The sequence below is a fragment of the Rhinolophus sinicus genome, chromosome 8 (genome assembly GCF_057876585.1).
Source record: "Rhinolophus sinicus isolate RSI-liver-muscle chromosome 8, RSI-T2T, whole genome shotgun sequence".
Lineage (NCBI taxonomy): Eukaryota > Metazoa > Chordata > Mammalia > Chiroptera > Rhinolophidae > Rhinolophus > Rhinolophus sinicus.
In genome coordinates, this window is record NC_142508.1 from 16,886,541 (window position 1) to 16,900,449 (window position 13,909).

General features: G+C 39.4%; 1 protein-coding gene across 2 annotated transcripts in view; it reads right to left on the reverse strand.

The window, feature by feature from the left end:
• AHCYL2 (adenosylhomocysteinase like 2) overlaps nucleotides 1-13,909 on the reverse strand; it is a 136,446-nt gene that overhangs the window by 52,751 nt on the left and 69,786 nt on the right. The gene's annotated exons all lie outside the window — the stretch shown is intronic.

Below are 13,909 nucleotides of genomic sequence, written 5' to 3' on the forward strand. Positions count from 1 at the left end.
GTCGCCACACCAGTTCCCTCCTCTCTGCAGCAACTTCAGAAGTTTGGAAATAAGGCAAAACTAGAAAAAAAATGTGACCTAACCTATTTTACCTTCTTAGTTCATTCCAGTAGCAGTACCAAAGATGTCAGGCACAAAGGAAGCCCAACAAGATATGCCTGCTTTGTTTGGTCCCCTTCAAGGACCAAGGACTCTTTACGGTGTCAATTCCCCTTGCAGAGGACAATTTCTCTGGAGCTGATAAGCATAATATTTTAATTAGGATTATGGGTTCATTGCCCTTTAGAGCCTTTACTGGTTAAGAGAACGTGGAACGGAGGAGAGGAAGGTAATGTCTAAAGGAAGAGGTACGTAAGATACCAGAGAGGACAGAATTCAAATGACTAACCTGGAGGTCTAGACTAGAAGGAAAGGCAAGTGAAAACAGAAGGGGACTGCTGGACCAGGTGAATGCAGAGGTGTCAAAGGATTAGAGATCACTGATGCAATAAGAAGAGGGAACAGCGGAGGTGGAAGTGAAAGAAGCTGTGGTCACAGAGGAGCTATGTATAGAGTGATGCAATTTGAATGATAAGATACAGTAAGTTGGTGAAATGCAGGAGTGATGAGGACCTCTGCGGTCAGGGTGTCAATTTTAATAAAGCCTTAGCTCCCAGCAACCTCCAGTCTTCCTTTCAATCCAAACTTAATACAATGCAAGTTACATACACTGCCTAAATTTCCAGTGGTATCGTTCACCTGTGTTTTAAATACAACATATCTAAAATCAACATGACTGCTCCATCTTTCCTTCCCCCCCACCCTCCAAACAAGTTTCTTTTCCTCACTTTCTATCTGTTCCCTCAATCAGATATAAAATCCCAGTCCTCTTTGATTTCTCCCTCTTCCCTAGTCCCCAGAACAATCAATTGCCAATTATTTTTGAGCCTCTCACCAAGCCTCGCATCTATCCCTCCATGTCCGTTTTCACTGCCTCCTACAAACCCTCTACAAACCCTTTCCAGGAGCCTCTTCCACTACCTAGCCCTACATAGACTCTATCCCCAGGTGAGCTGTGTTACCTGCTATTTCCTGAATGGCAGCCAAGAGCACCGGTTTTGGAATACAACAGACCTGAATTAGAATCCTTGGTCTGCCACTTAACCTCTCTATCCCTCCAGATTTCGAATCTGTACAGTGCACGCAATAATATCCATCTCACAGGACTGATGCAAGGACTTAAAAAGTGTACATACACCAAGCACTGAAGAAATGGGAGCTCTTACTCTGTCATTATTATGCTGTGTCCTCTCCCACCTCAATGCCTTTGCTCAGGCCACTTTCTCCAACTGAAATGGCATTCATTCTGCCGTCACGTCCATCATCTTCAATTACTCAAATTCTTCAAGGTTCAACTCAAATGCTAGTCCTGCCACGGAATCTGACCTAAAAAAGGAATCTTCCTTTCCTCTGATATTATTCTTTGGTCACATCACTATTTTCACCCTTCCTCATATTCTAGCCGCTGTGTACACGTGTCACCCCGGTTAGACTCAGGCTCTTCAGCGGCTTGGCCAGCTTCGACCTGCCTGCAGAGCCTGGCACACAGTGAGGGCTTCAGAAATCAAATCCTGTATGTCGTACATACGTAAACCTTCTAGCGCTCTGGGGGTAACTGGCATCATCAATGAGTTTAATATATTTATGTCCATTTTGTAGGATTTGGAACAAATTATTTTATACATGCAGGTTATATATAGTTATATTATTGACCACAGCCATAACTTATCTGTAGTGGGTCCTTACAAGGGTTTTAATCCTTAATTATGATATTATCTCTGTAGGAATATATAATCTACTTTCCATGGCTTGATCTGCGTTAACTATAATCCATTAGTATCTGAATCATAATGAAGATTTTAGGAATAAATCAAGACCAAAAGACTGTTTTACTGCTAGAGGGGAGCCCAACCCTTAAAATATCTCGGTGATCAGCTAATTACTAGATTATTGGTGCTCCTGTTGCTGTTTTCTACATAATCATTTATAAATAAATGGAAGATGACTGCCTCCAAGGTAGTGTTAAAACACAGAAGAAAAATAACTTTAAAGAAACTAGGATTGGGAATAGGAAAATAAGCATAAGTCAAATATATCACTTTGGCAAACTATTAGTAAAGTAAATGTCATTTTAGTTGTAGCACTTTTGTTTCTTAGTGTAGGTTTTAACTAAAATAGATTTCATTTGAAAACTGCAGCCTCCCTACACCTTTCTGTGACAAAACAAAAGGGCAGCTCTTAGCTGCAAGGGCTGTGCAGTCTTCACCTTTCTGCAACAAAAATAACAACAGTAGCTATTCTAGAACTGAAGGTCTATTCACTGAGCAGGACTGTATGAGGCATAGATATAGGTATAAGCACTAGTTATAAACATGTTTCCAATCTAATTTCATTTTGCCATAATGTGCCTTAGAAGATACACCGGTAGCCAGGAGTGAGGCCACTGCACGTGATTGTTTATTATAATCACCCTGAACATTTAGGTAAGGAACTTGCAACTTCAAAAACAGCTACACAAACTGCACCCATTCCAGCAGTCTTCCACTTTACAAAAATTGAGCAATGTGTACACAGCCCGAAAGCCTCCCATTTTCACTCCAAGAACAATCTGAAGTTCTATGTGCCAGCCAGACTTGCCAGAGAGACTATACCCTTGGAGCTGGAGGGAAAAGGAGAAGCAGTTAATATTTCCAGGGGGCAAAGTCAAGAAGAACCAGGCAGTGGTGAGGAAGTAACTACAATGGCAGAACAGTTTTACATGAGAAGTGATCACTCCTCAACCTCCAGAGCCATAAGGCACAGGGCAAAGAGCAGACGACTGTGGCCCCATCCTCTATTCCTGGCTTGCCGCTAATGCTTTTATTAGACTTTGGCAAGTCACCTAATTACTCTCTTCTTCGGTTTCCTTATTATAAAATGAGGGGAAGTGGGTAAGAGTGGACCGGAGAAGGTTCAAACTGGTTCCTTCCAGTTCTAACATTCAGTATTTCAAATCCATCTGGTTTCTCTGAGGCCATAAGAAAAAGTAATAACAACTCCTTAGTCACCAAAGTGACAGCTTATTGTAGAGGCGAAGGTTCCTAACGACCTGAGTTCAAAGGTCCAGCTGGTCAGTTATGAGGCTGCCTGGGATTGCTGGGCCTCAGATCTCCCTGCCCCTTCAAACCTGAAAAGCCAAGGCTACCAGAGCAACTGGAATTGTTCAGTCCTCTCCCTACCCCACAACCTAAATGGCAGGCATCCTACGTGTCGGTTCCTCAGTGATTTTAAGATTCACATTCCCCGGGTATTTTAGACTCCACGTGGACACACCATCGATACTGGTAAAGTCTACAGGCTTTCGAGTTGGATAGTCTTGGGTTTTAAGTACTCCATCACTTACTAGGTGTGTATCTTTAAAGTAAACTATACAACTTTTTGAGCCTTTGCATCCTCATCTGTAAAACAAGATAATAATACCTTCCTCACATTGATGTTGTAAAGAATAATACATGTAAATACATAGAAAGCACTTAGCATAGTGCCAAGAAGCTACTTTGTCCAAAACAAGACATAGCAGAGTAGTAACAGACTGTCTACTGTGAATCTTGACTCACCACTTACTACGTAACCTTAAGCAAATTACTTATCCTCCCCGTGCCTCACTTTTCTCATCTGTGAAATGAAGATATTAAGAATATCTACCTTTCAAATATATGGTGATGGAATGAGAACTGACTTTGGGTGGTGAACACACAATGGGATTTATAGATGATGTAATACAGAATTGTACGCCTAAAATCTATGTAACTTTACTAACAATTGTCACCCCAATAAACTTTAATTTTAAAAAAAAAAGAATATCTACCCTGATAGGATTGCTGAGAGGATCAAATAAATTCATACATATAAAGCACTTAGAACAGTGTCTGGACCTTGTTAGGGCTATTTAAAATGAGTATTATTATTAATAAATATAACATGTACATCCCCCAACACACACAAGTCCATCTTCTCTTCTTATACATGATGAATTCATCCAATCAAACCACAAATATTTATCGGGTGCCTACCAGGTACCAGGCAGCATAGAAAGAGAGTGCCAGACCTCATGGAGCTTAGCGTCTAGGGAGAAAGACAGGCAATTAAATAAGTAATTACAATAAAGGTGTGAAAAATGATAACCTAAGTACAGGGTGCCCTGGGAGCATATGGCAAGGGTACCAATCACGTGTATTGGGAGTGTAGCGTCAGGGAAGCTCCATTCAAGCTGAAAGGTAAAAGACGAGGGCGTAGGGGTGTACCTGGTGTGTCCTTGTGAGGGGGATTGAGAAAACTATTGCAAATAGAAAGAACATGTGCTCTATTATACCTCTTGTAATCTGTCCTTTCTTCTTCATACCAGACGTCTAAGGCCTAACCATCATCATATCCATCTAAATCAGTGCTTATTAAACTTGAACGTGCCTACAATTTATTTGGAGATCTTGTTAAAATGCTGATTCTGATTTAGTAAGTCTGGAATAGGTCCTAAGATTCTACATTTTTAACAGCTCTCAGATGATGTCAATACCACCAGGATGACACTTTGACAAAGGCCTAGATCATTCCATCCCCATAAAAGACTACTTTGATTCATTAAATTAACTTATTTATATGTGATTCTCATCAGCACAACCATTTTCAAATCTGATCACCTCACTTTCTTGCTCCTAATGCCTCAATAGCTCCCCACCATCTTCAAAATAAAATCTAACCTCCTAGCATGACCCTTCATGACTTTGCTTCTGCATATCTCCTAAGCCGCTGCTCTCTGAATTACACACACACACACACACACACACACACACACACACACACACACACACACCCCTTTCAAAATTTAGCTTAGCTGTAACTTCCTTAAGTACACAGCTCCAGCTCCTGGTCTAGGTTAAGAATGAGTTCTGTGAGTTACTGAGTAATCCCCCAGACTGATCGCAATCACAACACATATCAGCGTTGACACTGTAATTGATCATTTGTCTGTTTCCACACTAGAACTGCAAGCAATTTGAGGGCAGAGATGATGTGTCTTATTTCTGTACTCCAAGTGCCTGGTACATAGTAAACAACCAACAAATATGAGCTAAATGAAAAAATGACTTCATCAAAGAATAGCTCGCTCAGAGTAAAGTCCAAAGTGAATAAAATACAGGACAGAAAGGCAACTGAAGGGTAAAAGGAAGGAAAAGGGAATCAGGCAGGAGTACGAACTAAGAAAACCATTAACTGAAACGTTAGTATTCACAAAATTATGCCTCGTAAAGCAAAATGTACCTCCTGGCCAGTGACTAAGCCAATCACTATGTTTCAAGTAAACAATTAAGCAATGCAGAGACGACAGTACACTAGCGCAGGCGCCTTTTCCACTCCCTGTGAAGTTCTCTAGAATCTGGGAGTGGAGTGTGGACTTAAATCCTCAATTTTCCTGACACAGCTAGTAGAGCTCCACTGAGGTCAGAGTTCCGTTTGCTGCACAGTTAGCTAAAACCGTCCTTGAAGAGAGGTCAAGCCTAACCTTGGAAACTTCTTTTTAAACTTGAAAACAAGCAGAATAAGAGTGAGAAGGAATTTGCATTCAGGGCCCTCATTTTATCACAGTGTGTGTGTGTGGGGGGGGGGGAGGAGAATGGGATGGGATGGGAGTAGAGTAAAATAATGAAGCATAATGCCGTTAAATAAATATAGAATGTGGACTTCTCACTACATTCTTTTTTTTTCAAATAAACTTTTTATGGAAGCATCACTTACCTACAAAAAAAAAGTACACCAAGCAAAAAGTTACAGTTTGATAAAATTTCAAAAGTCAACACACCTATGTAACCATCTGCCCAGATAAGGAAACAGCACGTCAGCAGCCCCGAGAGCCTTTCCTCAGGGCCCCTCTTAGTTATTACCCTCACTCCTCCTTAAAAATAATTCCTATCTTGATTCCTATCACCACTGGTCCGTTTTGCCCATTTTCGAACCTGAGATAGATAGCATAAAAGATGCACCCTTGAGTGCCTGTTTTTTTTTTTTTCAACTCAATGTGTTTCTAAGAGTTATCCAAGTTTGCTACATTTAGCAGGAGTTCATTTATTTTTATTTCCGGAAAGCATCCCATTGCATGAATATTCATAAGTTATTAAATACACCCTCCTTTTGAAAATTGTTTTCACTTTGGGAGCCATAAAAACATTCACTCTGAACATCCTTGTATATGTCGTGCTCATATGAAAATATTTCTGTTGGATATGTATCTAGGCGTGGGACTGCTGAGTTGGAGGATATACATTCAGTTAGGTAGATAATGTCAAGCCATTTTCCAAAGTATTCGTACTAATTTATACTGCTCTTGGCAGAATATTGTGTTCCAGTTGCTTTATATCCTTGTTAGTACTTAGTAGTGTTGGACTTTTTGCATTTTAGGCACCGAATAACTCATGGCTGAATAAGCTTATCTAACACACATTTTCTCTATAAAGCACATCACAGCCTTTTTTTGTGCTCAGGAACACTAGATAGCACTTCAGCACGACGTCTGAGGGAACATTTTAAACAGTGAAATCTCCAAAGAAAAAACACAAAAGTACAAAAAAACGCGGCACTAAGTAGACCATGAGAAGGACACAGGAAGGCAGAGCCCCGTCTTGTTTGACCTCAGCTGGGAACATACATGGCAGGTGACTCAAAATTTTGCCGCTCTGTACATGTCCATGAGTGACCAAGGAGAGGACCATGAGTATTGATTTTGGGGTTACAAATACATTTTAGCGAGTTGGCAAATTCACAAATACAGAATCCAAGAATAACGGGGATTGGCTGTGCTGTTGTGTTCACTTGCTCGGGATGATTCCAAAGCAAGTTTGCTCTGATTTTAAAGGTTATGAGCTAACTGTTGCCTGCAGATGCTGTGAATACCTCCTGAGGTCCATAAATCACCTCAATGTTAATTCTAAAGGCTGTTCTCTACAGGATCAAGATGCTCTAGTCAAACTCTTCTGCCAAGTCCAGCGGTTCCAAAGCAAGTGGAAGAGAACTCAGTCTTCTTAAAGCAGTGCTAACAGTGCAGTCTTAAGAGAAGTCTACACCTGGTTGCAAGAGACAGTCTTACACGATGAAGGTTTAAAAGAGGCCATATTCAGACATGCAAGACTACCCAACAGCCATGGCTACGCTTGGGCTGCCTGCCGGCTGCTGAAAACGGCCCAGGCACACAGATAGGTCAATACAGCCTAGTCATTCTGCCATGTTCCCCTACTCAGTCCTTTCTTCCCATTTCCACTTCAGCTGTCAAATGTTCTCTCCTCTTCCCAACTATACAGCTACAACATCTATCCCTTACTCTCGGGACATTGCTTACACTCCTATTTCACAGAGAAAATGAAAACCATTAGATGGAAAAAAAAATTTTTCAACTTGACACCAAAGCCTACAAACTTGTCCACACTTATCTTCTCTTATCTCCCTCCTGTTTTAATGGAAGAGGATTCTCTTTTCCCATCTGTTATGGACTAAATTGTATCCCCCAAAATTCATCTGCTGAAGCCCTAACTCCCAATGTCACTGTACTTGGCAGCAGGGCCCACTGGAAAGAAACGAAAGCTAATGAGGTCAGTAAGGATGGAGTCCTAATCTCATGGGATTATCTTCCTTATAAGAAGAGAGATACCAGAAAGCACACAGAAGAAAAACAAGGAGGACACAGGGAGAAGGTAACCATCTCATACACCAGAGAGAGAAGCCTCACCAGAAACAAACCCTGATAGTCCTTGATCTGGACTTCTAGCCTCCAGAACTGTCAGAAGATACATTTGTGCGATTTAAGCCCCCCATTCTGTGGTATTTTGTTATGGCGGCCAGAGCAGACTAATACGCCATCTCTAATCCCGCCAACCAGTGCTCTGGATCAAGTTCTCTGTCACTTTCTAAGGGGACTGTTCTCTATCAGTTATCCCCTCCCACTCATGTTTCTTCAACCTTCACCCTCTACTAACTTCTCCCCATCAGCACTCAGTATGTTCAAGTTTCTTCCATCCCCAAAATAAATTTCCACCTTCCTCTTTCAGCTACTATTGTTCTCTGCACTTAATTCAGAGAGAACGTCCTTGACTTTCTAAACTCACCATATCCCCAGTTCTTTACTTTCCATTCATTCCTCAATCTACTAGTCTAGCTACTGCCAACCCACTGAAACTCTTTGTGCCAAGGTCACGGTTTCCTTGTTGCTAAATCGAAGGGAGGCTTCTCAGCTTACTTTACCTCTCAGGACTTTGACACTGTTGATACATTTTCCTTACAAGACTCTCTTCCCTTGGCTTTCCTGACATCACACCCATCTTTTCTTTGATCTCCAAGATAACCTTCCTTCTTGGTTTCCTTTGTAGCGTTTTTGATTTGTTTAGTTTTGTTTTCATTTCTGGTTCTTTAAATGTAGGAGATCTTGAAGGTTCTAATCTCTGTTTCCTCTTCACTCAAAACATTCTCTTTTCCCATATCCACGTTTACTATTAATGTGCAGCTAACTTCCAAAACTCCATCTAACACCTCTTTGAGCTTCAGTTCTAAATAGACAATGACCTATTAGACAGTTTTACTCTAGTTGTTCCCATAGGCATGTCCAAGTCAACGTATCTAAAATTATTTGCTTACTTTTTCTAAAAAGGGAGAGACAAAAAAATAACTAAACAAATAGAATAAATTTATGGTAAGCACTTACAAAGAAAATGACCAAGAAGGTAAAGTATAAAAGAAAGAAACTACCTTCAACAGAATGACCAAGGAAGGCATTTTTAAGGTAATAACACTTGAGCTAGGACCAGAAGGACGAGAGAAAACTTGCTATACGAAAGGAAGGAAACAGTCATTGCAAAGACTCCAGTGTAAGACCTTGGCATGTTTAAGGAACGAAAGACAGTGAGTGTGGTAAGAATTTAGTGACTGAAAGGAAGAATGAAGTTGCAAAGACAGGTGAGGGCCCCAACATGAAGGGTTTTATAAGCCAAGATAAAAATTTTGGATTTTATTCTAGTGGATGTCAAGCAAGGGAGTGACCAAAACAATTTATATTTACATTTGCTGCTGGAGTATGGACAGGCAAGAAGGAAAATCAACTAGAAAGCTGGGGCAGTAGATCAAGTGAAAGACCACGGTAACCGGCGTTAGCAGACAGCAATGAAGATGGAGAAAAGCAGACAGACTGGAGCTATTTCAAAGGCAGAACTCAAGACTTGCTCATAAATTGGATGTAGAAGGTGAGAAAAAAGAAATAAAGAATGACTTCCAATTCTAGTTTGAACTGGATTGAAGGTGATTTACCTATGAAAGGACCTTGCGTGGGTGAAAGAGATAGTTCTATAGGAGAAATCAGAAGTTTCACTGTGGACATGTTAAGTGTGGAACTTCTATAAAACATTTATGTGGACACGGAAAGTAGGTACATATGAGCGTCTGCAGCTCAAATAAGAGGTCTGCACTGGAGGCAGCTTGAGAGTTTCCAAAATTCTAATTTTCATTTGAAAGCTTGAATTTTATCATTGACAACAAACATTGTCCATCTTCCTTGAAGTGATCGGTTCACTTTGTTCATTTTTAAGAAAATGTCTTCCAAGTGCTCAAGTCTGAATACCTATGGTTTGTCTGTCAGTTGTTCTTGCAAACAAAAGTGGTATTCCATAAAAAAGAGGCTAGTTCAGTTTGCAACTCAAAATCATGAGTGCTTACCTTCAAGACAACCACCATACTTTCAGCATGCAGCAGGAAGTGCTTTATGTGTACAGGTGACCCTTGATTGGGGTGCTGAACCCCACACAGTCACAAATCCACATCTAACTTTTGACTCCCCTAAAACTCAACTACTGATAGCCCACTGTTGACTAGAAGCCTTAACAATAACAAACAATTGATTAACACACATTTTGCATGTTATGTGTATTGCATACTGTATTCTTACTTTAAAGGGAGCTAAAGAAAATGTTATTACCCGTGTTATTCAAGGGTCAACTGTACCAACTGTACTTCCCATTTCATTAAAAAAATTGTACTCTAAGGTTGATACTTAATAAAATTAATAAATTTAATTACTTCATCAAGGATATTCTTAAGTGAAACTGGAAAAAATTTAACTGCAAATACACAGCAATGAAAACTAATAGTCTGGTGCCACGCCCTTAATTCATGGTAAGGTGCTGACAGTTTTATCCACCATCGCTTATATACCATTAGCACAAATGTCAACACAATGGAAAAGGCAAATAATATGTTAATATTATTATGAAATAGCTTTGACCTCACAGATCCTATGAAAAAGTCTCAGGGACCCCCAGAAGTCCTCGGAGCACACGTTGAGAATTACTGCTGCAAGGGGTGCTGGGAGGCCAGAGGGAGGTCTGGGGGTTCACAAAGGAAAGGCTGTGTGGAGGAAGGAGATACGAATTTTTTTACCTGCCAATGAGTGTCTCAGAAAGGTGTCTTCCTTCTTCCTTCTTCCTTCTGCCATTCTAACTCCTGCCATTAACAGTGGAGATTTCCTTCTTTTCACCTTTGCCTTTTTTATGCAGGGAGTTTCAAAGTCAAAAGTATGTTTATAATAATCCTAAAATGTTATTTGTCTTTTTCACTTTACATTCTCTCAGGAGTGTAAAGTGGAGTTTTCCAGAGGCTGTGTGGTGTGATGATGTCATCACTGTGCTGGCGAATGGAATGTATGCGTCTGTATTTTTGTGCTAAAATTTCGCAAGATTGGCTTATGTATAAATAGAGGTGTTTTCAGTGCATTATTTCTACTATGCTCCTACTGTTTATTTTCAGTTATACCTGCTACAATCTCTGTAACTTCACTATCACCCAAAAAATTGTCACGTTTAAATCCCAAAGATTTCCTTGTGCCTATGTGGAAATACAAATAATAAGTACACATGGTTAACTTGTTTAAAAATAATATTCAAAAAAATATTTTTCAACTTTTCTAACTTTAAGTTGTTTATTTGTTACTATTTTAGAATTTAATAATATTCTAAAATAAATAAAATTTATAATACAGTTTATATTAAGGATGAATTGTTTGCCTTTAAAAAGATTAGAAGACTCATTTTTTTCAACTGTACCATCTATAGCTAAAGATACTAAAAAAGATGAAACCAACATTACCAGAGTTCTCTGACTCGTGGAAGAGAAGAATCTATCCCAAATAATTTGAGAAAATTTGTAAAGATAAAATGAAAATATAATGAAATCTGTATTTCCCTCAGATTTGTAGTTGATGATAATTGACCTTATTTTGTCTTATGAAACAGAATATTTTTGAATAGTATTATGGTGCCAGTTAAGTTACTAATCATTTATAAAGGAGTTGAATATTTTCAAAAGAAACAAGATGAGCTCCTTAAAATATGTCACACAACTTGAAGACTAACTTAACACAAAGATGAAATGACCCCCAAATCACCACTTAAATGACAGTCATCCTGAATTCTTCCAGAAAACCACAGATGAAAAACTAAATAGAACAGAAAGATACACTTTTAGGATTAGAGGTACAGTCTACTTAGGAGTTACAAATGTTGTTGAAATAATTAGTAGACAGTAAAGGGGCCTGTTGTTCTTCTAAAAATAATAAGGATCTCCTTTAGTTCTGATTCAGATAGGTAACTGACACGGAGAGAGAGAAAAATCTACGTGACCCTTCTGTGTCGGAATCCCCAACCTACAAAGAAACAAACAATGCGATCAATGCAATCGGAAAGCCCAGGGATCTAATAAAGCTTGAGACCTGATTCTGAGCTGCTATGCTTTTCTTTCTTTTTTTCCTTTACTGTCAAGAAGACAATAGAGGGCCTGAGCATTCAGAAAGAGATCATTGCCATGGAAGTTATACAACAAAGAAATCTTGGAAGAGAACTGGCTCTTTATTCTGATGATCAACAACTTGACTAACCTCCTTATCTACTAGTTTCACACCTCAATGTGGAATCCAGGAAACCCAGTCTCTTAACAGAAAGTGTACTCTGACCCATCTGTCCAGGGAGGCCCTTCAACTCCAGAAACTGATTTTTTTCTACTCTCACTAACCAAGTACAACAGAAGGCCAATTCCTGAAAGTCGTCACCAAAAGTATCAAGGATATTCTTGATGGTGGGATAATAAAATAGGTTAGCTCTCAGAAGAGTCATTTGAAGGTCATCATTGTGTTACGAAGCACATGGCAAAAAGAGAGCATGACATTTTTTCCAGGTGCAGCCTAGCTTTGGGGGACTAGATTCTCTTCAGTCAATAGTATTTGGGAAATCTCTGAACTGACTACTGTTTAGAATTCCTAAATCGTCTATTATGGTGACTAACATATCCTTCCCTTCACGCTTATGATGAAGTTTGCTTCAAACTTATTACTTACTGAGAGAGTGTAATGAAGAAATGAACAGCACAGATACCCAAGAGGAATGTCTAGGGAGGTAGTGCTTTGTTTATAAAACCCGATATATCAAATTAAAACATAGGCAGATAAGGAAGAGTGTCACTAGATTCAAAACCGTCAGCTCATGAGCTCACTCTTGTGGAGAAAGGGAGGGAAAGCAGAAGAGCTATAGCTGAACACAAATAAATACGGAATGTATGTATAATGCAAACTAAATCTAGCAATTACCATTCTAAGGTAACCTGAAGGAATGGTCAAGAACGCAATCAAGATTCTGAGTGGGTAGAGCTGAGGTATAAAAGTGTGACACACAATCCAAGGAGTTCATCCTTCGCGTCTCAGCTCAAATGTCACCTCTGCAAGGCCTTTCCCCGATCACCCTATCTGGCTCTGCCCCCAATACTCTGAACCTGTTACCTTACTTTGTTTTCTTCAGTTACTTCCCACTCTCTGAAATTAGTTATTTTTTCCAAATATTTTCGATCCAGGGTTGGTTAAATCCACAGATGTGGAACCTGTGGATACGGAGGGCCAACTGTGTGTACATGAGTCATTTAATCCTCAGGACAAACCTATAAGATCTGGATTTTACTTTTTTATTTGTTTTTAACTAGGTATAAAGATTTGTGGCACAAAGTTCAAGAAACATAGAGTATATTGTAAAAAGTTAAGTCTCTCTCTCTAACCCCTTTCCTTCCACGCCTGATTACCCTCTCTAGAGGGAAATTCTCCTACTGTGCCTTCTTCTGGAGATATCTTTTGCATAAAAGTACACACACAACCACACATGTGTGTGGTTATTCTTTGTTTCTTTTTCTACACAAATAACAGCATATTATACATAGTTATACACCTTCCCCTCCCAACATTACCTTGAAGATTGTTCCATATCAGTATGTATAGGACTCCTCATCTTTTTAACTTCTGCACATTATTCTATTTTATAGATGTACCAATATTTATTTCACCATTCCCCTACCAATGGACATTTAGATTGCTTCCTATCTTATGCTATTTGTAAATCACCAGGATAATGCTGTAATGAATATTCTTCTATATATGATATTTCACATGTTTGAGGACATCTATAGTATAAATGTCCAGAAGAAGTATTGGTCTCTTTTTTGGAAAAAATGACTTTTGCCATTCCCCCCCTCAAAAAAACAAAATTAATTAAAAATCTGCATGCAATAAGAAATGAGGGGAGAGTATCCACCAGCCAGAAGCTGGCCAATTATTGCACCTTAGTTTTACAGGCTCTTTTGTATACATGGGTATAACCCAATAACTTTCCCATCCTTTCACAAATTGTTTTGGAGCCCAAGGAGGAGGGAGGCCCTACTTGGGTGTAAAAGTAAACAAGGTAAAAAATACAACTGAAGGGAGATTCAAATAGTCCTTAGCTTTAGTGAAATACATTTCTTTTAATTATTGGAGTTGGGTGTTTTCTTCATC